Source organism: Triturus cristatus, chromosome 8 (assembly GCF_964204655.1).
Source record: "Triturus cristatus chromosome 8, aTriCri1.1, whole genome shotgun sequence".
Classification (NCBI taxonomy): domain Eukaryota; kingdom Metazoa; phylum Chordata; class Amphibia; order Caudata; family Salamandridae; genus Triturus; species Triturus cristatus.
The window spans coordinates 1,512,354,952-1,512,382,312 of record NC_140591.1 but is presented as its reverse complement, the minus strand read 5'-3'; positions in this window follow the sequence as shown (position 1 = coordinate 1,512,382,312).

Genomic DNA, 27,361 nt, shown 5'->3' with positions numbered 1-27,361 from the left:
TACAAGAGTAAAGATAAATTCTACACAAAATGTCGATTTGGATTTCCACGACCTGTTCTTTCAAAAGGAAGAGTAAACAGTTTTATGCCAGCTGTGCGACATACCATTGCAAGAAAATCTCTGAAAAATACCTACAACCTAAGAAGAAAAAAAGAGTCAAAATATATAAATGACTACAACCCGGGCATTTTATCCATGTGGAATGCTAACATGGATATTCAGTATGTAGCTGACAATTCTATTGCTGTTGCTCGGTATGTCACATCTTACATCACTAAATCTGAAAAAACGGAATTAAAAGAAATGTGGGAAGAGATTTCTGACGAGAAGACTGTCAGTAAAAAGCTATACAGTTTCAGTTTAAAGATGTTATCGCATCGAGAAATTGGGTCATACGAATGCTCAGATAGGTTATCATCTGCAAGTCTGTACTCCAAATCCAGAAGAATAATTTGGGTAAGTTTAGGCCTTGCAGTAATGCGAAATCGGGTACTGAAATCTATGCGAGAAATTGAATGTTTAGCAGAGAACGAACCAGAAAGTACAGACATTTTGAAAACAAACATGTTGGACACATATTACCCAAACAGAAGTCATCATCTTGAGAACATGTGTCTCTATGAAGAGCTGCAGAACTACATTTTTAAACGGAATTCCACAGAAGACATCAGCAATGGAAAATATAAAGTCATTGGTGAGGAAGTATGTTTGGTGAAACAAATAAAAGGAAGTTTGATTAATTACAGGAAGCTGAGTTGCGACACTACTGACCAAAAGGAATTTTTCTACTTAGCACATTTACAGCTGTTTAAACCATGGCGTTCAGAGGATGAATTACTTGGAGATTTTCAGAGCTATGAAGATTCCTTTAATGCATGCAAAGATAGTATAGAATGCAGTACTTTCACAAATTATGTACAAATGTTAAATGAAGAAATTGAACAAGAAGCTACAATTGCAGCTGAAGTAGCTAGAGACAGTTCTCAAGACAGTCAAAGTTCTGGTACGTTCAGTCAAGATCCTCTAGGACAACCAATCGTAGAAAATGAAGCTGCAATAGCCATGACTGAAGTTGAAACAGCTATGAATCAAGCTCAGGAATATTTAATAAACTTACCAAATTTGGAACAGCAACTGAATGACAAACAACAACAAATTTATGAAGAAGTCACAAAACAAATTGATCATGGATTACTACATGAAAATAAAGAGTGCTCATGCACATCATTTGAACCAATCAGAATGTATGTGAGTGGACAAGCTGGAACAGGAAAAAGTTTCTTAATTAAAGTAATTGGAAGCTACCTACAGAAAAAAACTGATTCAACTTTGTCTTGTGTTGTTACTGCTCCAACTGGGTTAGCAGCATATAACATAAAAGGAATTATCTTACATCGTTTGCTAATGTTACCAGTAGAGCATGAGAACAAAATAGAATACCACAATCTAACAGGAGAAGCATGTTTTGAAGTTTCAAGAGTGTTGAAGAAAATGAAGGTTCTCATTATTGATGAGGTAACCATGGTATCAAACTTAATGCTTGCCTTTGTGCATTTAAGAATGCAGCAATTTCTAAAGACAGACTATGACGTGTTATTTGGAGGAAAACATGTTATAGTTTTTGGGGATCTACTGCAGCTCACTCCAGTTAAAGGACAACCAGTATTTAATACTCTTACACATGAAGACACGAAAAAGTTGTTAGGAAGTATAGGTAATGTGAATATTTGGTCATACTTTGAGTACAAAGAACTCATTACCAATATGCGGCAAGCAAATGATGATGATTATGCAAGTATTCTCAAAGATATCAGAATTGGACTACTCACAGAACATTGCAGAAAAGCTTTACAGAGTCGATTGCTATGTAATTTTTTTCCAACAGAACCAATAGTTCCAGATAAAATGTACAAGAAAATTGCAGATAAAAATACTGTAATCTGCTTAATGCCAACACTACATGAATGCTCTATATTCAATGAAGAACTTTTGAAATTGGAAAATGAAGAGATTATAAAAATGGAAGCTGTGGATAAAATACAGCATGAAGGGATAACTATTATATTGACAGGCAAATTGAAAACTGAATTGGATTCTCTAGAGAAAAACATATCAAAAACAGCTGGTTTAGAAAAGAATCTTTATGTATGTATGAACTGTCGAGTAATTTTAAGACGTAATTTGAATGTAGAAAAAGGTTTAGTGAGTGGAGCTATGGGTAAAGTTGTGGGTTTTGTTAATTACCAGAAAAAAGATGGAATTGAATTTTTAAAAATCAAATTTGATCAGATTGAAGAGGTTAAAGACATTAGTTGTTGTTCAGTTCGTTTTTTGCTTGTGAAAGACTTATATGTACGTAGGAAGCAGTTTCCGTTTTCTCTAGCATATGCTGTAACTATTCACAAATCTCAAGGATTAAGTGTAGATAGTGCTTTTGTAAACATTGGATCTAGTGTGTTTAAAGAAGGTATGGCATATGTTGCTTTGTCACAAGTGAAAAAATTATCTGGTTTATTCATGATAGACTTTGATGACTCAAAAGTTAGTGCGGATGCAAATTGTGTAAAGGAGTATAATAGATTAAGAAGAAGCTATGCTCCTCATTTAGGTCAGTATCCTGTGTTTAAAAAACGTGTTGTTAGTCGGAAAAGGAGAATTGAGAATATCCGTAATGAGGATGTACAGAAGAGAAAAAAAAATGAGAGTAATGTGATTGCAAGCAAAAAGAAAAAGGACAATGTTGAAGAGGTTGTTGGTTGTCATTTTGAAAATAGCTCTGGTGTCAACTGCTACGCTAATGTAGTGCTGAATGTTGTATTTTATCTTGAAAGTTTGCAAGAGCAGATAATACTAAATCATGAAAAAAAGATTTTGTTCTCTGCTGAGTTTCCTTTTTGAGAAGTTGAGTAATGATAAAACTAAAATAGAAAGTGCTTCTGATGTTAGAAAACTTTTAGATGTATGTTCTGGATGTACACAGTTTACACAAAATGTCAAGCAAGATGCACAGGAATTCTTAATGTATATGCTTATGGTACTGGAAGATGAAGGGGTAGAAATAGAAAATATGTTTGGTCTCTCTTATAAATGGGAACATTGTTGTGAAAACTGTATGAACACATGTAGCACTAATGTTGATTCTGAAAGGTTCATACATTTAACATTACCAGAGAGTAAATCAGTGACTTTTATTAAATTAGTTAAAGATGCAGATCACAACATGGAATGTTCTCAATGTAAATCAGAAATGTTGTCAACGTTATTTTTAAATAAATATGGACAGTATATAATTTTAATGATGCAACGTTGTAGAGCTGATGGAACAAAATTGGACACTTTAATAAAGAAGTTTGTAGGAAATCAATTATCAATATCAGGAAAGACTTTTGTTGCAGTTGCAATAATTTTCCATGATGGACCTTCTATAACTTCTGGTCATTACACAGTTTATCTAAAATGTGAAAAAGGCTGGACACTGTGTAATGATTCTCAATTGATTTTCAAGCAACGTTTGCCTGCAGAATTACCAAATTGTTACTTAATTTTTCTAAAACCAAAATTTTAGATATAAATTGCAGCTTCTGAAGAAACCATTATTTCGATTTTATAGGATTAACATTGGATATTTCACTTAAAAAGGATTTGAAAATTACCATTTGGCCTCATGGAAAGGAAAATGTTTCTATTGTGGACTTCTTTGACAGATATTATTTTGGTGTATGTGCTTAAGCAACAAGATTTACAGACATTATTTATTGCAAATAGTTATTGTTCTTAGAAGATATTTTTAATATATATGATATCACTATTTTCAGTGAAATTCAATATATTCTGAAAACAGCAAAAAAAGGGCAAAATATTACTTTGTTAAATATGAAAATATGTGTACTGTTTTCTAAAATGTATTGTTGAATATTACTACTTTTTTCTTTTTTTTCAGATCTAGAAAGAAAATTTAAGAAATTGAATCCATTTTTCTTGCAATTAAAAAAACCCATTTATTTCTAATTAAGTTATTTTGTTGGTCAGGTAAGTTTAAAATATCTGTATTTCTCACCCCTTCACTTTCATGCTACCTTTTCTTCACTTCTCCTCACTCTGCTTTTCTCATTCCCCTTCTCTCTCTCTTCTTCCTTTATTGCTCCTTCTCTACTACTCCCATAGGTTTACTGCCTTCATCACTATTTTTTCAACCATGTTTCTCTCCCTGTCTCCATATGTCTCAGTCATTCTAACTGCCTTACTCCTTCTCAGTTCCTTGCTCTCTGTCTCTGTTTCTGTCTCTCTCCCTTTGTATGTCTTACCCTTAATTTCCTTAACATCTCTGGGGCAGATTTACAAGCCCCCTGTGCCACGACTACGTCACTTTTCATGACGTACTGGTGATGCAGGGGGCTCTTCCATATTTACAAGGAGATGAAAAGCCACCCTGTGTGACTTTTCCTCTCTTCGTAAATACAGCCACTTCACACGCAGCACTGTGCGTTGAAAGGGCGTTCCATGGGTGTTGTTGTGGGTGTTCACACGCAACACCAATAGAACTAGACACATCTCCAGATTTACGACAAAATCGTAACTCTGGAGATGCGTGTGAATGCTACGCCACCCTAGAGGTGGCGTAGCGAGGCACAACGAGGAGAAATGTTTTTATTTCTCCTCGTTTTTCCCTCTTACAGTGAGTGCTGCATTCTACAGCACGCATGGAAAGAGGAAAAAACCTCTTGTGATTGTTTTTGCGCAGGAAGGTGTCCCTTCCTGCACAAGAACAATCTCCCCACCAAGCAGGCATCCTTGCACCATGGTGCAAGGGAGTCTGTGCTGGCGCATGGCTGCAGTTTGTGCGCCAGCGTAGGGGAAGCATAGTGATGCGCCATATTCTTGTAAATATGTCGCATCTCTGTGCTTCGAAACTAATGCAGCACGGCGCAGCAAAATTACTTGCTGCACCGTGCTGCGATAGTTTGTTATAAATCTGCCCCTCTGTTTCTACTACTCCTCCTCTCTCCATCACTCATTTTCCATCTATGTTAATTTTTTAACCTTCTCCATCATTCTCCTTCCCTCACCTTCCCTAACTGTCACTATCCTTTACTCATAGTCACTCTTATTCTCCTACTTCACTTCCTCCTGTCTGTATCTCACACCCCTTCACCTTTTCACATTCTTTCCTTCACTCTCCCTCACTCTGCTTTGCTCATTGAAATCCTGATTCCCTTTTGTCTCACTCCAGTTTCCTAAATCCCTCCATCCCCTCACTTCCCATCTCTCACTTTCCCTTACTCCCTTTTCTAATCCTCATACCTGTTATCTCACCATCACTCCACTTCTCTTACTTTCAAAACCTTTACCCTGCTGTACTTCATCTGCTTCATCTGTTACTCCCTTTTCCTATCTCTGTCCCTTACTCCCCTTTTCTCAATCCCCCCTCCCTTACTCTCCATTACTCACTGCCATTCCATTACTCATTCACTCTTCTTACCTGTATCCTCTACCTTTAGTCCTTTTGTTGCAATCAGTCTTTCACTTCCCTTTCATGACTGATCATACTTTCCTTTTTTTACTCATTCTGTCAGTCCTTTCCTCCTCTTCACTCAGTCATTTCAATCATTTCAATCATTCATGTATACACTACACATTCATTCAATAAAATTACAACACAGTATATTAGGGGGCAGATTTATAAGCCCTGTGCGTCACTTTTGCGCCGCTGTTGCGTCACTTTTGTGACGCAGTGGCGGCGCAAAGCCAGCGCCATGCTGCGGCAGATTTACAACGTGACACATCTAGGGAGATGCGTAACGTCGTAAAGCCCTGCGCCAGCAGTAGGAGTTCCTGTGTAGAGGGGGCGTTCCGTCGCAGGAACGCCTCCTAAAAGTGGCTGAGTGAAATCTATAAGATTTCACTCAGTCACTTTTAGGCCCATGCTGCGTCAAAACCCTGCGTCTGCTTGAAGCAGGCATAGGGATTGACGCAGCATTGTAACGATAGGGCACCCCCGAGCCTTGCTGGAGCTGCGTCGCGCTTGCGACGCAACTCCAGCAATGCGTCGCCCTTACGCCGGCAGATGCGTCACGATGCACCGCATTGTAAATGCGGCGCATCTGCGGTGGCACAACGGCAAACTTGCGTGACGCATCTTCCCTGGCGCAAAAAAAATCGTAAAAAAAATAGAATTAAAAATCAAGTTTAAGTGTTTGGATGTTGGTTGGCTCTAAAAAGAGCCGTTATGTTAATTGAGTGTTTTTTGGTACCTATAAGTAAGTACCGATGCAGAGTCTAAAGTTCAAGAGGAAGACTCTGTTCCCTTCATCTGTGAAATGTACACCGTCTCCTCTATAAATGCCTTGCCACTCCCCTCACTATTTCTTCTTATTTCCTGGGACAAGGATATGAACAGGTATCAATTTTAGTTGAAAATGGCAGAACAGCAGTCTACTTCAGGGAGTGAGGAGGAGATCTGGATGCAATCAGAAGCATTGGTTTATAGTAGTTTCCCATCCAGAATCTTCAAACACCACAGCCACTCCCCTCACTATTTCTTCTTATTTCCTGGGGCAAGGAGCTGAACAGCTATCAATTTTTACTTGAAAATGGCAGAACAGCAGTCTACTTCAGGGAGTGAGGAGGAGACCTAGATGCACTCAGAAGGTGTCTTTCAGTAGAATGGCAATATGAAATGAAAGATAGTTGTAAAATGGAGGCTTACATACTTTTGTTTAATAAAAAGAACTGATTGGTTGTTTCAGACCACTCAAAACTAAAAACTAGGCTGTATGTTTACATTTTTAAAAGCATGTTTTGTATTGGTTCAGAAAAATGTGTTCCCACAGAACATTATTTTGGATTTGCTGTTAGGTTTTGAAAAGTCAAGTAATCTTGCTCTTTGGATTAGAAACATTGTGTGCTGAACTTCTGACCTCTCTGCTCACACCAGTGTTCCATGACCTGTTGCTATGCTAGCAGGCAGAAGTCATGTTGGGGGTAGGAATCATTTGGAAAGGTTGAAATTTGAAACCAATAGAAATGTGTGTTTCCATTTAAAAGAAAGGTGGAGAACATGAAAAGGGGCAGGATAGAGAGTTCCTGACCCCCTAGCCTTTGTCAGGGGGTCCCTGAAGGATCCCGAAGGGTGAAAAAAACATTAATTTTTTTCAAAAAATCGCGGCGTGCGCGCACCGTGCCCGCACGGTGCGCGCACGGCAGAAAAAAATTCGTAAAAAAATAGATTTAAAAATCAAGTGTAAGTGTTTAGATGTTAGGTGGCTCTAAAAAGAGCCGTTGTGTTAATTGAGGAACAGAGGACTCAAAAAAAAATATGAAAAAAATTATGGGGCGAGGCAGATGTGCTGCTGTATCTTATTCTCTATTAGGTTAATGCTGGTCTCACCATAACAGAGAACAGCATTGCACACATTGCACCGTATATGCACCCTCTGGAACAGAGGGTGCATATCCAGAGGTCTAGAAGCAGGTGAAGCTGCGGCCGCAGAAGATGTGCTTGCCTGAGCTGCTGCAGGGTTATCTCTTGCAGCTTGAGTACACTCCCGAGCATAAGCCACGGGATGCACTGATTTAAAGTGCCTCAGTATAGAGTAGATACTAAAAGAGTATTTATTTTTAGGGTCTCCTCTAGATAATACCACTCCACAAACAGTGCAGGTGGCTTTAGGAGCATTCACCTTCTTCTGGCCCTCTGGAAAAGTAAAACATTTCCAAATAAATGAGTCCTTCTGTTTCCTCTGCATTGGTGGCAAAAAGGTCTCCTCCTCACTCCCAGAAGGTGACTGCTGCTCTGCCATTCTCAAGTACTGGAGTACTGGAAAAGCTGTTCAGCTCCTTCTCCCAGGAAATCAGAAGAAATAGTGAGGGAATGGGTGTGGTGTTGGAAGATTCTGGAACTGAAACTACTATGAACCAATGAAAAGTGTTGTTTCGTGATCACATGACTTGCCGTAATACATTCATAAATTAGCGTTTATAAAACCTTTTGTTGTAAAATTGAAGAATTCCAGAGGCACTATGACGAGGTAAGAAGATATCCTTTATTTCCAGTCATCCGCTCTCCTGACAATGGAATCACCTCATGTCAACATTCTACTGTCACCTCTCGGGGGACCATACCAACATGGAATGGCAGAGGGGTGTGCGGAGCATACCATTAGTATACAGAAAGTGAGATTACAACACATCTCCCTATATAGGGAAAACAAGACATTCATCAACTCTATGGAACTCACAATGCCAAAACACAGTACATTAAGGTTGAGATGAGGCAGCTATTCTGTCCTTACTCCACGTCTGACCATTATCTAGGCGAACCACATTCTTGCCATCCTTTTCCACCCTTTGGTGTGCCTGATACTTGCTCAACCCTGGTTGTACATGTGTGGGCTTCTTAACAACCACTGTGGAACCCCTCTTGTACTCTTGTGTTTTGACCCCATGACTCTGGTCATACCACCCTTTGTACTTCCATTGGTGTTGAGATCTCAGCTCCTTACTCACCCCATGGTCTAGGTCCACCTTGTTTCCACCCCTCAACCAGTGTGGGTACAGTTTGGTACACGGTTCCCTTCCTCTTAAGTTAACAAAGGGAGACACTCCTGTGACAAGATTGGGAGTAGTGTGGTAAGCCCAAATGCACTCTCTCAAGGAATCTTCAACATTGAACCCACCAGAGATGGCCAATTGAATGTGCTCTTTAATGAACCTGTTTGTCCTTTCTACCAGCCCATTAGCTCTCGGACAATAGAGTGCAGTTTTCTCGTGTTTTATGTTTAAATCTTCCAGAAAAGTGGTCATAGCCTCTGAGGTAAACTGCACTCCATTGTCTGTAACCAATGTTGCCGGAATGCCTTCATACACAAATACATTCTTCAACAATGAGATTAGGTTACTCGTGGTAGTCTGCGAAGTAAACTTAAAATTTACCCAATGGGAAGCGTAGTCTACCAACACAAACATAAACCTCTTCTGGGTACCTAGGACTTCCATGGGACCAATTATGTCTACTGCTAATTTGGTCCATGGAACCTCTGGCACCTCTACAGGAGATAAAGGAGTTTTACGTGTAACTTTACTTTTGTTGCTAATAGCACAACTATTGCATTCCTTTACTTTGAGTTCGATCATGGAGTCCATCCTTGGAAACCAGAAATAGTTCCTGACCTTGTTTTTGGTGAGGCTCCTCCCCAAATGACCCTCATGGGCCATGTCAATTATCTTGTCTCTCAAGTTGCAGGGAGGAACAGCTCTGTTTCCCCGATGTATCATATCCGACATTAACGACAGTTCATATCTCACCTCCCAAAAATCTTTTACCTCTTCCGGAACCTGAGAAAGGTTTTCAGGCCAACCATTGAGAATGAACTGCCTGAGGATGCTCATCTCCTTGTCTCCCTTAACTCCTGCATCCCATTCTTCCTTTGACAATGAAGAGAGATGCAAGGAAAAAATGGGGGCATCCAAATGTTCCTCTCTAGCATACTCCAAGAGTGGTGAGCTGGACAAATAATCAGCGATTACATTCTTTGGACCTGGCAGATCCTCTACTTTAAAACAATAGTTTTGTAGGCCCAGGACCCATTTCGATATACGTGGGGAATTATTGTGTGCATTTTTTGGCGAGAACATGAAGGTCAAAGGCTTGTGGTCAGTGTGTATAACAAATTGTATCCCCCACAGGAAAATTTTTAAATGTTTCACTGCCCCGAAACATGCCAATGTCTCCCTCTCAATGACGGAATAGTTCTTCTCCGCAGAGTTGAGTGACCGTGATGCAAACGCAATAATAGTAACTTGCCCCTGGTCTTGTTGAGAAAGCATTGCTCCCAACCCTTTGTTGGAAGCATCCGTGGTCAGGAAGGTTTTCTTGCGTGGGTCGAATGATCCTAGCGCAGGCGACTCTAGGATGCTCTCCTTTATTGCCTTTACCGCCCTGCTGTGTTTTTCCTCCCACACGAATTCCTTGTCCTTTTTTAACAGTTCATGCAACTCATCACACAGATCTGCAAAATTCCGTACATACTTAGACATGTACTCAGCTAGTCCTAGGAATGATTTAAGTTCTTCTTTGTTAGTAGGGTTATGGGCATCCTTAACCGCTTGAATCAAACTGTATTTTGGTTTGAAACCATCTTTCGATATAGTGTGACCCAAATAGTCAACTGAGTCCACCTTGATTTTACATTTCTCAAGTTTCACAGTTAATCCTGTCCTGGTTAACCTTTGACACACCGTGTTTAAAATAGCATCATGTTCTTCTTCCGTACCCCCGAACATCAAAATATTGTCTTGGAAACATAAGGTGTTTTCAATACCCTCCAACACTTGTTGCATCACTTTCTGGAAAATAGATGCCGCCGATGCTAGACCAAACGGCATCCTTACAAACATGTAAGCCCCGGAAGGCGAGGAGAATGCCGTAAGTGGTCTCGACTCAGGGTGTAACTCGACCTGGTGGTAGGCCATGGACAAATCAATGACTGAGAAAAAACACCCTTTACCCATCGTGCTCATCATTTCATTTATATTGCGCAGAGGAAACCTCTCCACCCAGATGTTGTCATTCAGGCTGCGTAAGTCTACACAGACGCGGATACCCTTGCCATTGGCCTTTGACGCTAGAACCGTCTATGGGTTGTATAACACCCATGTCACACAGTTTGTCCAGTTCGTTTTTTAGAACTTCTCTCAGGCGCAACGGCACAGGGCGCGCTCTATGAACCACCGGTTTTGCACCTTTCTTCACTCTGATTTCATGTTGGAAATCTTTTAATTTTCCTAACTTTTCGGTAAATAGGTCAGGAAAAGCGTTTTGTAGAAGACAGCTTTCGTTGTTTATGGGAGTGTCTACCAAGATGACTTGATCCTTGTTATTAGGATCTAGGATAATGCCCAGTACTTTTTGGTGCTGCCATCCTAACAGGTTCGCGCCCTTTTCAACCACATACACTTTACCCACCATGGATCTACCTTTAAATTCTATGTGGCTACTCAACATCCCCACCAGGGGAATGGGGTCTCTGGTGTACCCCTCAGGAGATATGTCGGGAGAATGTAGCATGCTTTTACTGCAACCTAGAATTTCCTCAAAGTCCTTTGCATTTATTAGCGTATACGGGGAACACGAGTCAGCAAACACCTCAATGGCTTTGTTGTCTATGTGTATAACACATTTAGGATAGTTGGGCTTAGTTGTTTCATTGCTGTCCTTGACTTGTAAAATGAATCTTGTTTGTGTTTCTCCAACGGGATTGATGACCCTAGAAGTGTTACTTAACCCCTCCCTGCATACTCTGGCCAAATGTCCTCTTCTATTGCATTTTTTACACAAAACACTGCGTGCTGAGCAAAATGGACTGTTAGCCAGGTGGTTATTGCTTCCACACCTGTAACATTTCAAATTTTGACCTTCCTTGCTGGTGGGTACATTCCTTACACCTTCCCTATTATGCACTTTTAACACTTCCCCTTCAAACCCTTCACACTGAATGGGAGCGACCACTTCTTCTTTAACTTTCATCTCTCTTACGCACTTGGCTGTGTGCTCAATAGATTGCGCAATAGAAATAGCATCCTTCAAGGACGGATTTTTAGCGAGTAATTTTTCCTGCACCTTCCCACTGTTAGTACACCTTACCAGTTGGTCTCTAATTAACGAATCATTAAGCTCGCCAAAATCACACAATTGCGTAAGCCCTCTAAGGGCCGCTATGTAATTAGTAATAGATTCGCTCTTCCCTTGCACCCTGCAAAAGAATTTGTGGCGTTCAAGTACCACATTGACTTTGTCACCAAAATGAATCTCCAATTTCATCAGTGTGATGTCGTACACATCTGCGTCATCCTCTTCCTCCAACTCTGGCTCCGGTAGAGTTTCATAAACTTTACGTCCATGCACGCCCAAATTATGCAATAGTATATGTTGTTTACGCAACGGAGAGAACCTTTCTCCACCCATAGCAATCAAATACGATTCGAACAACTTTGTCCAATCCTTCCAATGAATATCTGGATCACCACAGTCATTTAAAAATGATGGCGGTTGACTCATTCCAGGCGTACCCATCTTGCCTATAAAATAGATTACCTAGGCTGATGTAGCTGACCTGCTTTTGTGTGGGAATTACACCAATAGACCTTGAAGGGGAGAGAGAGCAGTAGGGTGCACTATTCTGCAAAACCACCAACAAGCTGAGGGGATGAACCACTCCAACAGGGGCTTAAATACGAAGGAGAAACTTGCACAAAGGGTATATATCGCTGTGAGGCAAAAAACGATGGAAGGTGGAAACCTCTTGACACCAGAGTGTTTCAAAAGGAATTACGTCACGTGGCTGACTGACATTACATACCCAAACCCTGTGAGGGTCCCTGCTTGAGATACACTTTAAGGAATGTTAATGGTGTCACGCACAGTGTGTGCGCATCACAGAGAAGAAACGCACTACAGAAGAGGCACAAATAAAGGCACGCACAATGTTTGCGCCTCACAGGGGTATCCGTAAAGAAGGCACGTAGAATGTGTGCCTGTCACAGTGGCGCAGCACCAACGAAGGAAAATGGAAAGGTCTTACTTGTGCCAGGACGACAAATTCTGATGTTGCTGACAGACAGCTGCGCAGGAACAGGAGACAGACCGGTGCCTTGGTAACCAACGCCGGAGGCAGGAATGCTTGGCCGGACCTGACGTTTAACCGGCTCTCGCAGACTGGTGCGCCGGTGAAATTGACAAGAGGTGTGGCGAACACTCCGCCGCTATCCTGACGGAGCCTGCCTGCTGACTTTGGACAGGCGACAGGGAATCTTCCTCCAGCAAATGACGCACACTTCCCTTATTTCCTGCCAGAAACTGCCTGCTGATAACAATCTTTATTCAGTGAAACTTTCCTCAGACCATGACACTCGCAGTTCTGTGGGGACTTGCGGAACCGACAGCACGTACAAAGGTACGGTCACCCACGATTCCTTCGAACATCTGACAGGACTGCCAGCTGTCTGACCTTGATCCGCTGCTCTGCAACAAAGGTTCTGCGCCCTACAACACACCACGGCACTCCGTTACAACAGTTCAAGAGAACGATGCAGGCTGGTGAGAGCTCCTTGTGCGTGAACCAGCATACGGCTGAAATGCGTCATTACACTGAACCAACTGTCAGGCTGCTTTTACTCGTAAGCGACAGCTTCACCAGGAGAGCATCCCATCCTCGTCGCCAGTGTTGTAAAATTGAAGAATTCCAGAGGCACTATGACGAGGTAAGAAGATATCCTTTATTTCCAGTCAACACCTTTGATATTCACTGAAAAAACCATAGGTTTCACACATGTTATAGTTAGGAATTAGCATATAAAAAACCTTGCAAATTCACTGAAAAAACCATAGGTTTCACACACATTATAGTTAGGAATTAGCATTTAAAAAACCTTGGAAATTCACTGAAAAAACCATAGGTTTCACACATGTTATAGTTAGCTGGACATTTCACTCGTACAAAACCATTGAAATTCCCCTGTTATAGTTAGTTCAGCTAACTATAACTCGCGCGCCCGCAATCCATTGCTGATGACGTCACATATTACATCACTCATGACATGCTTAGTGACATCACTCATGACATCACTCATGACATCTCAAATGACATCACTGATGACATCACTGATGACATAATCCAGTGAATGTGTGTCTTTCTGAAAAATAAATATTTTTTATATATGTATATCTAAAGGTTAATGGAAGAATAAATGCGTAAATAAGTGTCAAAATGGATGATTATTTTTGTAAAATTAATTGTATAACTGACTTATTAACAGTATCTTAGTGAATACAAGTATTAGTGAGTAATGTTTAAATATTTACATATCTGTATCAGTGTCTCACTTTGTGTATAAGTGGCTGCATGTGTTGGTGAGTAGCTACATGAGTGTGTATATGAGTTATTAATTTGTTTTTAGAGTATCAGTATGAGTGTCTGGTTCAGTGGGGGATGTTACTTAGCGTATAGATGCATGAATGAGTGACTCACTGTTTCTATGTGTTTTGAAGACAGTATGTGAGCAGGACAGTATGGGTGGATGAGTGTGTGTATGGGTGAGTAAGAGAGTGAATGACTGTCTTAATAGTGTCTTTATGAGTAAGTCCATATGTTTTAAACTAGTATATGTGAGTATTGATGTATATAAGTGAGGATATATGAGAGTGAGAGATTGGAAGAGTTCTTGTATAAATAAGTTTGTGTTTCTATAACTGATTGTTTAAGAGAGTAAGTATGTGTACGTTTCTGTAGAAGTAAGTATAGTGGTGTGTCTATAGCTGTATATGCAAGTAAATGGATGTTTATTTGCATGTGTGAGTATGTGTGTGAGTAACTCTATGTATGAGTGCAGGTGTGTAACAGGATGTATAGGTGTAGGAGTACATATGATGACTGAGTACATGTATGAGTGACTATATAGAAGTGTTGATGAATGATTGGATTCGTATGTAGATTTTGGAATTACTGAATAGGTTGTTCTAACTGGTATTGGTATCTCTATACTTTTCAAAACTTTAGTTTGTATTTTTCAATGTGTGTATCAAAGTTTATATTAGGATAAGAGGAGGTCTGCCACTCTTACACAAGGATGATGTCATCAGTGATGTCATTTGAGATGTCATCAGTGATGTCATGAGTGATGTCACTGACCATGTCATGAGTGATGTAATATGTGACGTCATCAGCAGTGGATTGCGGGCGCGCGAGTTAATGGAAGAAAAAACGGGTAAATAAGTGTCTAAATGGATGTTTTTTTTGGTAAAAATAATTGTATAATTGACTTATTTACAGTATCTTAGTGAATACAGTGATGTAATATGTGACGTCATCAGCAGTGGATTACGGTCGCGCAAGTTATAATTACCTGAACTACCTATAACAGGGGAATTTCAATGGTTTTTTACGAGTGAAATGTCCAGCTAACTATAACATGTGTGAAACCAATGGTTTTTTCAGTGAATTTGCAAGGTTTTTTAAATGCTAATTCCTAACTATAACGTGTGTGAAACCTATGGTTTTTTAAGTGAATATATATATATATATATATATATATATATATATATTACCTACTGGCGGTCGCCAGTAGGTAGTTATAGTTAGGACCCCTTTTCCATAGGAAATCCGCAACATTCTATTTTGAATAACTTTGGCGCCGGTCGATGAATCCTCGCGAATTTCTCAAAATAGGTGGGGCGCTACGCTCCGCTCCTACCCTGAAAGTCTCGGGGGGATTCGTCAAGCGGGGGCTGAGATAAAAGGGGGGTCCCAAAACGCGTTTTTCCCATGCATTTTTCCATAGGACCTTTAGAACGAGCTACAGCCCGAACGGCTGAACAGAATTACTAGAAATTTGGCAGAGAGGTAGCCATAAGGTCAAGGAAGTGCCTTTTGCAGGTCTGGTGTAAATCTGTTCAGTATTTCCTGAGTAAATAGCATTTAAAAGCATATATATATGTGGGCGGAGCCTAACCACACATCTCATCCTGAGATCTGATTGGCTGTCAGCACTTCATCCAAGAAGTGTTGGCAGCCATCTTGGGACAAATATACATGATAGCACCTCATTAAAAAGCATTGCAGTTAATAGAAGGTTTTAAGACTTTAGTTACATTATAAATCATTTGTTGATGGTACCATACTCATTTTAGGAATTGTGGTATGTTCTAAGGTGATTTCACCATGTGAAAAAGCCTTCTGCTGGGATATCATGATTGAGAGAAAAATATTTTCTCATGCTTTTACCACAGAGGTTTGGAAGGTGATCTATAGGCTAAACTGAGAGCTTATTTTCTGTAAATTCACATTATCTTTCTCAGTCATGTGAGAATGAAGTCTGATATTCTCAGTAAAACATGTACATCCAACAAGGGCAGAGACTGTCAGTTGATTCCTTTGTGTTCTACTGCAGCTTCCCAGAGTGTTCCAAAGAACTACTAGAGCGCTAACAGTCCTACTTATGATAAACGTATGGCACACCTGAAGCCATCTTGCTTGGATTAAAGTGGTAACTCTTAAAACATTTAATTTAAAAAGGAACAAAATGAGGGGGTTCATTTTTCCATAAAAAGTATGATTAGTGCTGCAGAAAGAAAAATTAGGGCACATTTTGAGTGACTTCTCAAATCCTCTTCTATTTCATTAAAAAATTCTGACATGCAGACTGAAACATGCACTTTCAATACCAGCAGCAGTTTTCCCTGGTGAGCAGTAGCTTTACTACAGTGATCTAATGAGCAAAAAGAGTGCTAACATTCTGAATTTATGGCAAATGTGTGACACATCTGAATGCCTTCTTGATGGAATCAAAGTAAAAAACTGAAAGTATTTCCTACTGAGGAGACTGCAGTAAATGAGGAAATTAGGAAACTTCATAACAAATAAGTCTCCCAAGATGGCCACCAGAGACAAAAGAGCCCAAATGTAGCCCAAATATCACCCAGATGTAGCCCAAGTATAGCCCAATGACAGAATGTCCCAGAATGTTCTTAAAAACAACTAGAGCGCTTACTGTCTTCATTATGACAAAAGTATGGCACACCTGAAGCCATCTTGATTGGAATAAACTGGTAACACTTAAAACATTTAATTTAAAAAGGAACACAATGAGGAGGTTCATTTTGCCATAGAAATTATGATTAATACTGAAGAAAGAAAATGAGGGCACATTTTGAGTGACTTCTCAAATCCTCTTCTATTTCATTAAAAAATTCTGACATGCAGACTGAAACATGCACTTTTAATACCAGGAGCAGACTTCCATGGTGGAGTAGTTTTACTACAGTGATCTAATGAGCAACTAGAGTGCTAACATTCAGAATTTATGGCAAATGTGTGACATATCTGAATACCTTCATGATGGAATCAAAGTAAAACACTGAAAGCATTTCCTACTGAGGAGACTGCAGTACATGAGGAAATTAGGAAACTTCATAACAAATAAATCTCCCAAGATGGCCACCGGAGACAAAAGAGCCCAAATGTAGCCCAAAATCAACCAGATGTAGCCCAAATATAGCCCAATGACAGAAGTGTGCAAAACACTTATTATTTTGTGTTTTTGCAGTGTTATATAGTGCAGACTTGTCAGGTATTGGAGTGCTTTACATGAGCATTGGTTACATCACACAAGAACAAATTCATTTTGGTTGTAGACATGGGGAGACTAAGTGATTTGACCAGAATCACAGAATGTCGAGCTGAAGCAGAAACTTCAACCTGGTTCCCCAGTTGCAAAGTCTGCAGTTCTGGAAGTAACACCACATCCTCTCCCCTAAGTGCAACATTTAATCAAGTGGTCAACTGGATAAAAAAACATAAAGATAACAAATAATTTAAAAGTGCTTTGTCGCTATTTGAAAACTCAGAAAATATGTCCTTATTTTAGTCTTTTAGAGCACTAACCATAATTTTGATGCCAATAAGACCCTCTCATATATGTAATTTCTAAAGGAAATGCTCTAGGTATTACAGTTTTGATTACATCAAGATGATGTCAGGCGTTCCACACTTTTGTAATAAATATAGAATGTTAGCAATCTAGTTGTTCATTAGGATACTGTTGAGAGGCAGAGGCCAGGGGCACGGACTCTGAAAATTGAAGGCAGGTAGGAGGGTGCAAAGGCAACAATTTAACCACACTGAGCAGGCAGGAAGGGCCGTGGAAGCACAACAGACTATGGAGGGCAGTGGAAAGGGGGGCAGGGGCAACAAACCAACAATACAGGACTTGCAAGAGAGGCTGTTGGAGGGAAGATCTATTACGGGTCAAGGAAGCTAGGGGCGGTCCCCAGATCCCCGGGAGCCACCACAGAACTGAGCAGGAGAGTGAGTCAGGGACAAAAGGGGCACCTTAATTTGAGCCGGGGTGCCTAGGAACGCTTGCTCCAAAAATGAAGAAAACAGACATATGAGACATGGAATTGGAGGCAGAATACAATGGCAGTTTAATGAGAAGATGCAACTTCAAAGAAACCGCAGAATAGAGACATAAAGTACAAAAAAACAGAATCCAGATAATCATACAGCTGTCATAATATTCTCTGTATCTCAATTAATGTACTGACAGAGAGAGAGAGAAAACACATCTATAAATGCATCATGAGAAACAAGTTACACCAAGGAAAATGTTACCTAGGAACACTCACGTTTACTCTTAGAGCAAGCATTCCTGCAATTACAATACAAAATCTTTTAAATGCAAAAGTAAAGAGAACAATGGTTAAACATAACATGACATTTCATATAGGTAAAATAGAATAAGATACTTCAAGCAAAGCAGAGCAAGACATTTTAAGCAAAGGAAGACAAGAGCTCCCAGCTCTTGGGGAAAACCTGCACTGCCTGTTAACCTACATACAGACGGCGAGGTAGTCCGTCGATATCTGTGGGTGCTCCCTTTTTATATCATTTTGTGGGCTCCTTTGCACGCTACATCTACCTACGTATGCTACCCAAAAGCTTCGACTGCAGATTTTACCAGACATTTCGTCATTTACCCACTTAATGCTGACAATGGACTGGGTGAAAAGGTCAGTCTCTCAGGCCAATCGCTTATCGTAAGTTCCATAGAGCAAGCAGAAAATAATGGGTATTGTACGGGAATTCAATATATTCATGTATAAAATCTCCTCAGTTCACCTAACTTGACGCTCTGCGGTTGCCACTTCCTTAAAAGCAGGAAACCTGCCCAGGAAGCAAGTACCAGTCCAGGATGCAGCCTACTGTATGTCGACAGCTTCAGGGGGATGTTGAACTTTGATACCGAGCACGGAGCACTCGGGTAGGGTGGGGGCTACTAGTTTGGATCAGAAGGCCTCGCAGACCTGCCTTCAGACTGCTATACACTAAAATTGCAGAGCTATGGTCAATTTAACAAAGAGGCCTACATATTGAACAGAAGGGCCTACACAGGGGTTTTATGCTGGCTGAGTGGTAAGGATGTCTCAGGATAATTATATAGCAATACAGGACCCGCTGGTCAATTTAATACGGCCTACAAATGCAGCTGGCAGGGCAAGGACAAGGGTCTCATACTTCAGGTGTGGACAGAACGGGCCAGGGGCCCCCTGTGATACAAAATCTACCCTCCTTCAAGGCTGTGGCAATGTAATAGACCATTGTGGGCAGAAGGAAGAGGCAATGGTAGTACAACCATACATGCCAACAGACCCGATTCAGCCAGGAAACGTCCAATGTTTTTAAGCTCAAATGGGCTTTATTTGATCTGTCTCCTGTCTACAATATCCTCTTTTTCAATGTAACTCAAAGGGGAAAATCAATACCCCAGTTTTTTTTCAAAATCTCCCTCTTACCAAGTTCAAAATGTTCGCAAGTATGGTACATTGGATCATGGAAGGAAATGGGATAGGGACATGGACTTGGATAACAGAGGACAGGAGGGACATGGAGAGGTGCACCAAACCGACCCTGCAGGGCAGGCATCACGGTTTGCAGCAGCACAATACACCACACAGGGCATGCAGGACGGGAGTGCAGCACAACAATCCATAGAAAGCAAGAGGGAGGGGACAGGACCATGCACATGGACAACAGAGAACAGAGGGGCAAGAGGCAATGGTAGCTAGCTGACCATAATGGACAGACAGGAGAGAAAGCTGCAGCATAACAGACCATAAAGGGCAGGAGGGACGGATCAGGGGCATTACAATGGAACAGACAAGCCAGGAGGGAGGGAGTAGGGCTGGGGGCAAGGGGGCAGGGCAGGAGCAGCAAGATAGCCATGGAGGTCAGGCAGGATGGGCACTAGAAGCAAGACACACCATGAAGAGCAACAGTGAGACTGTGATGGCATACACACAGACCATGGAGGGAAGGTGGGAGGGGGTCAGGGGCAGCTAACTGACCACACAGGGAAGGTGGGAGGGGCCATGGCAGCACAGAAGACCATGCATGGCAAGTGGGAGGGTTAGTGGCAGCACAATGGCTATGATGGGCAAGAAGGAGGGTGGAGGGGCATGCACAAAGGACAATGGAGGATAGAAGGGAGGGTCAGGACCTGTGCACAGACAAGAAAGTTCAGGGGGGGGGGAGGAGCCAAGATGGCGACCAGAGCAGTCGCTTGAGCGCCCGGCTCCGTCGGCCCTTGGCCTCGGACTATCATCCTGATTCCTATCCTTGCCGATTTTCGAGGTACAACGCGTGCGACGACGCGCTGACTGCGCCGCCGCTTTCCCGAAGTCTTAGCCCGCCCGGATGCCGGAGTTCTTGGTGCCTTTGTTCCCAGCCCTGGACCCTTGCTTTACTGTGGCCTCGGCCGGCCCCCTGGAAGCGTCGCAGTCACCGGACCCGCTGGTGCAAATCTGAGCCCGAGGTCCCGATCCCGCCTCACGACATGTACGGTCGCCAGAAGAGCCGGGAGAGAGACGCCCGGACACCTCCTGTACCCTGCACCTGACGGGCTGGAGCTAGAGGGTAAGCCCCGGTGTGGCGGGTCTCCTACCCCGCTCTGTGGACCACGCTGTGGAAGGCTGCAGACCCCCTTCTTCTATGGTCTAGTCGGCTGCAAAGAGAGCCCGAGGGAGGGGAAGCGACTGCTGGCTTTCACCTGTTGCGGCGCAGACCTGTTGGGAATTGCCTCCTTGTCACGATCCCCCCCCTGGCCACGGTACCGTTCAACGGTAAAACATGGCGCTGATTGCCTGCTCGCTGCTGGGGGGTGATGCTCCGGTCTCGCCCGCTGCCCGCTTCGCCCTCCCTCTACCAGACTCCAGCTCCCCAGTGCCGTCCCGGATTGCTGCCGTTGTGGGGACGCAGCTTCCGCTGACATACGGCTCCGTTCTGGCTGCCCTGCGGGACTTTCGTCTGCAATTGTGTGTCGGCTTGCAAACGCTGAGTGAGCGGTTCGACTCTACACTGTCTGCTGCGGGCCGTGAGCGCCCCGTTTGTGATCAACAAGGCGTGAGTCTGCCAGTGCTGTGGTCCTCCTGCGGGGAAGCAACGACTGGGTATAACGGTGCTACACTGGTGTCTGCATTTTGCTTTCCCGGCGCTCAGGATCAATCGCTCTCCTGCTCAATGGCAGATACTTTGTTTCCCCGGTCATTGCTGCCTGCTTTGTTGTTGCCTGCCTCACCGTGCCCGCAGGAGTTTCCAGCTGAACTACACCTGGCGACCTCGAGGAACCGTTCACGGTGGCCTACGGCTCCTTTTATGTGGAACTCATGTACTTTACAAGCCAGGTCTGGATTTTATATGGTGTACAAGGGGACCTCAATAGATGATCGGCGGCCATTTTGTGACTCTACTTCTCCATCCTCTCCCAAGTGGCCATATTGTCTTTGTCTGTTCGGGATGCAGGGCATTCACGAGGGGGCGGGTCTAATCGTACGCCCGCGATCGGGCCAGGGCTAGATTACTTTCTATCATCATGGCTTCACGGCCGGGCTGGACCGGGACTGGAATTGTCTACATATGTTGTGCGCACTCGTCGCGATCTGTCTGCCTTCATTTCCTTGGTGTTACATGCTATCTTCACACGACCGCCTTTGGGTGTAGTGGGGTTTCAGTGTGTGGCGGCTTGGTTGGCCGGTGGTGTCGGGCGCTCCGAGGATACGTGGGCTCCTCCTCGCCTCCTTTCTTCTTTCTTCTCTTAGTTTCTTTACTCTATTCCTACTTTCTCTCTCGTCTATATTTCGGGTTCATTGGGCGACAGGCACTATGCTGGGGGGGGGGTAGGCCATAGCCTCCGCATTGGTGTAGGGTGGGGGGGTAATTTACTGTTTCTTTTTAGTTCTATGGGCCTCTTTCTTTCATGTCTCTGCGCTATACTTGTTTCGATTCGGGGTCCGGGTGTGGGGTGGATTGAGTGGGGGCGGCTTTTAGGGGGTGCGTATTTACTACTGTGATGATCCTGTTATCTAACTGCATCGCCTTACTGTATGAGATTTTCTATGGCTGTTTTAATGATGCTGCTGCTCTCCAGTGTATGAAGCCGACTTGCGGACTCGAATCTCCTTGTTTCTATCCTTCACTGACCCTTTTTCTCGATAAAAGTTTTTTTTGAAAACCTTAAAATTAACCTTCACTTCTCCTTCCCCCGGTGTCAAGGATCCCTCCAGTGTATGACTTCTGAATCGTTGCTAATCTTGACCTTGACGCACAGGGGATGTATTGTTTGTCTCTGTGCTCAACCGTATCGTGGCCGGCCTGATGGTTGTAGGCCCGTATTTGTTCTTTTACTATGCACAAATAAAGGTTTTTAAAAAAAAAAAAAAAAAAAAAAGAAAGTTCAGGGGAAGGGACCTCACAACAGACCACATGGGGCAGGCAGGAGGAGCAGTTGCAGCACAACAGACCAGGGAGGGCAGAAGGGTGTGGCAGTACAATGGACCATGTAGGACAGGAGGAAGAGGATAGGGGCATGGCATGTGGACAGGCAGGGTGGAGGTGGCAGGGACAGGTTACAGTCATCTGACAATGCTAGGCAGGTGGGAGGGGAGTGGCAGCTCAACAGAACACTCAGAGTAGATAGGAGTGGCAGGTCCATGGGACATGGTGGGCAAAAAGGATGGAGCAGGGGCATGCACAAAGACATCGGAGGGCAGGGGGAAGGAGAATAGGGGCAGCAAGCTAAGCACAGAGTTTAAGCAGGAGGTCAATGATGGGGCATAGAATTGGGCAATGGAGGGCAGGAGGACTGGACTGGTACATCATACTAAATTGAGGGCAGTGGCAGCACATCAGACCATGCATGGCAGGAGGGAGGAGGCTAGTCCATGGATTCACACAACAGAGGATAGGGAGGAAGGGGATGGGGCAGCAAGCTAACTGTTCAGAGAAGGCGGGTATTAGGAACTTTATTGTTTTTAAAACATTGTGTCTGTGCGAACTACTTAAAATATGAACAAGTATGCAGCATAATCTCACTTTTATTCAGGAAGAAGAGGACGTTTGTGACTGTGACTCCGGGCTCACTTGGCAGAAACACCCCCTGACCCTCCACCCCCTATCGCAAAATGTAATGCCCGTGAAAAGGGTAGGTGATCACAGTGTTATATAGAACATAGTCCTGAGAGCACGATTGAAAATGAAAACTAGATATAGTGTATGGTATAAACTATGCACCAAAAAGTGTGATATAAGATGAACCGGGCGTGAAATATAATTTGCAATACATTGTGCGCAATGACAGATTCATTGGAGAGCGCGAGATAGCACAGGCACTAGCGCGTGCTATGCGATATGCGCCTTGGAGTGTAATATGCACAGGGCAGTGTTGTGTAACCTAACTAGTCTCTAAAGTTGTAATATAAAATATGTGCTGGGGAGTGTAACGTTGCATATGCACTGTGACAAATATATGGATCCCAGATTGTAATATGTATGGCATAGCACTGTGCGTTATAACGTAGGCATCGAGAAAGGCACGTTAGATGGGGCAATATAACCCGTGCGAAGACAAGTGTGGCATGACATATTCACGGGGTGGTGTTACAGTGCACATGGGCTAGAGAGTGTCATAGCATATGCACTAGCTAGTGGAATACAACACAGAGGTGTGTGGCACTCGGCAGGCAATGGTGGGTGTAACACAGCATTGGGCTCTGTCAGGAGCACGCTGTGACTCTCAAGTGATGTTCGTCCCCTTTCCAGAGAGTAAAATAAAAAGTATTACACATCCGGCAGTGGATGTGTGTTTTATTAACCGTGAGGGGGGTTTCTTGCATAGTTTTGGTCGAATTTTTGTTGAATCCCCTTTGAATGGCTTGGTGTGCATGTGTATTAAATGTGCCCGTCAATAGCTACCCATGTTTGTATAAATAAACGACAAGGGTGTCTACCAGGATTAGGCACGGTAGGGCATCAGACATGTCAGAGCTTCACTAGTGGTGTAAATACATTCCACGTGGATTCATTGCATGCATAGTCGCCTTTTAATGAATATCACGCAAATCGTCATGGTGATAGGTACGTACGGTTTGTCCAGCATGTCCTAGGTGTGTCTATAAATATATATTTTTTAAAAATAATAAAAAACAGTGGCCGGCCCTGGGGATTGGGGTCAAAAAAATATAATTAGGAGACTGGCCCTGGGGGATGGGGTCATCAGGGCCAATAAATTAGAATAAGAAGGGGAACCAAACAGCCCCCCTTCTTAAAAAACTAAAATAAATAAAAGACTGGCATCGTGCCGGAGGCCATGCCCCCTCCGTGCAGCACTCTGCAAACGCGCCCCCAACAGGCATCTCCAGTATGCGCCAGGGAGCTGCGCTGCAGCCAGGTGTTCTGAGGCCAAGCCCCTTTTTACACCTCTCTGCAACGCAGCTCTGTGGCGCTTACTGGAGGTACCTAGTGGTCTAGTTTGACCCTAGGGACCCTTAGGATTCAGGGGGACTCTCAACTTAGAACAGCCACAGGGCGCGTTTACACAGTGGTGAAGGGAGGGGACGGGACCTGAGGTGACGTGTGCAAACACGCACTATGGCATGTTTTAAATTGGGGATATAATTTCCCTTCAATACTGAGGGCCCCTGGGGGCTAACTAGCCCACCAAGTGCTTCCAGTAAGCGCCACTGAGCTGCATTGCAGAGAGGTGGTCCAGGCCGTGCCACTTTTTACACCTCTCTGCAACGCAGCTCTGTGGCACTTACTGGAGGTACCTAGTGGGCTAGTTGGACCCTAGGGACCCTCAGGATTCAAATGAACTTAATCTCCCAACTAAAAATGGACACAGGGCGTGTTTACACAGTGGTGAAGGGAGGGGACGGGGCCTGAGTTAATGTGTGCAAAAACGCCCTGTGGCCTGTTTTAAGAGGTAGTTTTAATCCCCATGCCCTATTATACACTAGAGGCTTACAGAGGAGGTCATGCTAATCACAGGGGGACCCCAACGCATAATGTTCCCTAGTGTATGTAGGTGTTTTCACTGTATTCTAAGTGTCTTTTAACATAGCACTGGCTCTAGGACTGGTTAGTCAGACTCAGTTACCACCAGTATCCGTCTGAAAAAGTTGAGGGTACAGGATGATTTTGCAACAAGGCTTCTTTCTGCTCTTCTTTTTGTTCTTTCTGCACGTTATCCTTCTTCCTGCACTTATCTTCGTATTTGAGGACTTCTGTTGCTTCTTTCTGCACTTCTTTTGTTTCTTTCTGTGCATTTTTTCTTCTTTCTTCACATGTCCTATCTCTGTAGGCATAATTAGAAATTAGCATTTAAAAAACCTTTGAAATTCACTGAAAAAACCATGGGTTTCACACACGTTATAGTTAGGAATTAGCATTTAAAAAACCTTAGAAATTCAATGAAAAAACCAAAGGTTTCACACATGTTATAGTTAGCTGGACATTTCACTCGTAAAAAACCATTGAAATTCCCCCGTTATAGTTAGTTCAGCTAACTATAACTCGCGCGCCCGCAATGCACTACTGATGACGTCACATATTACATCACTCATGACATGGTCACTGACATCACTCATGACATCACTGATGACATCTCAAATGACATCACTGATGACATCACTGATGACATCATCCAGTGATTGTGTGTTTTTATGAAAATTATATATTTTTTATATTTATGTATATCTCAAGGTCAAAGGAAGAATAAATGGGTATATAAGTGTCTAAATTGATACTTTTTTTTGGAATTTTTTTTGTGTAACTGACTGTTTAAGTGTATCATAGTGAATACATGGCTTACTGAGTAATCTTTAAATATTTAAATATCTGTATCAGTTTCTTACTTTGTGTATAAGTGGCTGCATGGGTTGGTGAGTAGCTACATGAGTGTCTATATAGGTTATTAGTTGGTTTTTTATCACTATGAGTGTCTGAGTTTCTGTATGGTTCGGTGGGGGGTATTACTTAGTGCATAGGTGCATGAATGAGTGACTCACTGTTTGTATGTGTTGAATACAGCATGTGTGCAGGACTGTATGGGTGGATGAGTGTGTGCATGGGTGTGTTAGTGAGTGAATGACTGTCTCAATAGTGTCTTTATGAGTAACTACATATGTTTTAAACTAGTATATGTGACTATTGGTGTATATAAGTGAGTATATGTGAGAGTGAGAGATTGGAAGAGTTCCTGTATGAATAAGTATGTGTTTCTATAAGTGATTGTTTAAAAGAGTAAGTATATGTAAGTTTCTGTAGAAGTAAGTGTGGTGGTGTGTGTATAACTGTATATGCAAGTAAATGGATGATTGATTCTTTATTAGCATGAGTGACTATGTGTGTGAGTTACTCTATGGATGAGTGGCATTGTGTAACGGGATGTACAGGTGTATGAGTACATATGATGAGTGAGTACATGTATGAGTGACTGTAGAGGACTGTTGGTGAATTACTGTATGTGTATGTGGTTCTTAGAATTACTGAATAGGTTGTTGTAACTGATATTGATATGTTCATTATTTTGAACATTTTAGTTTCTATTTTTGAATGTGTGTTTCAATGGTTATATTAGGGGGAGAGGAGGTCTGCCACTCTATCACAAGGATGATGTCATCAGTGATGTCATCAGTGATGTCATTTGAGATGTCATCAGTGATGTCATGAGTGATGTCAGTGACCATGTCATGAGTGATGTAATATGTGACGTCATCAGTAGTGCATTGCGGGCGCGCGAGTTATAGTTAGCTGAACTAACTATAACGGGGGAATTTCAATGGTTTTTTACGAGTGAAATGTCCAGCTAACTATAACATGTGTGAAACCTTTGGTTTTTTCATTGAATATATATATATATATATATATATATATATTCACTAAAAAAAACATAGGTTTCAGGGGCGTTATAGTTAGCTGGACATTTCCCTCGTACAAAACCCTAGAAATTCCCCTGTTATAGTTAGTTCAGCTAACTATAACTCGCGCCCCGGCAATGCACTGCTGATGACGTCACATATTACATCACACATGACATGGTCAGTGACATCACTGATGACATCACTGATGACATCTCAAATGACATCACTGATGACATCACTGATGACGTCATCCATTGAGTATGTGTTTCTGAACAGTTTTAATATGTTTAATATATATAGGGAAACACCTATTGAAGAATAAGTGGGTGAACAAGTGTGTGAATGGATGATTTTCTAGGTGCATAACTGACTCTATAAGTGAGTCATTAACCCCTTGTGTGCCACGCCCTTTCCCCGCCCTGTGCCGGGCGTTCCATTAGCGGGCGGGGTTCATGACGAGCTGGACTCGTCATGGGCACAGCGCAACCGCGGCCCATGACGAGTCCAGCTCGTCATGGGCACACAAGGGGTTAAATGTATCTTACTGCAGACTAGTGACTAAACTGTGTGAATGTCTGTATGTGTCTGTGTTGGTGTATAAGTGGCTGCATGGTT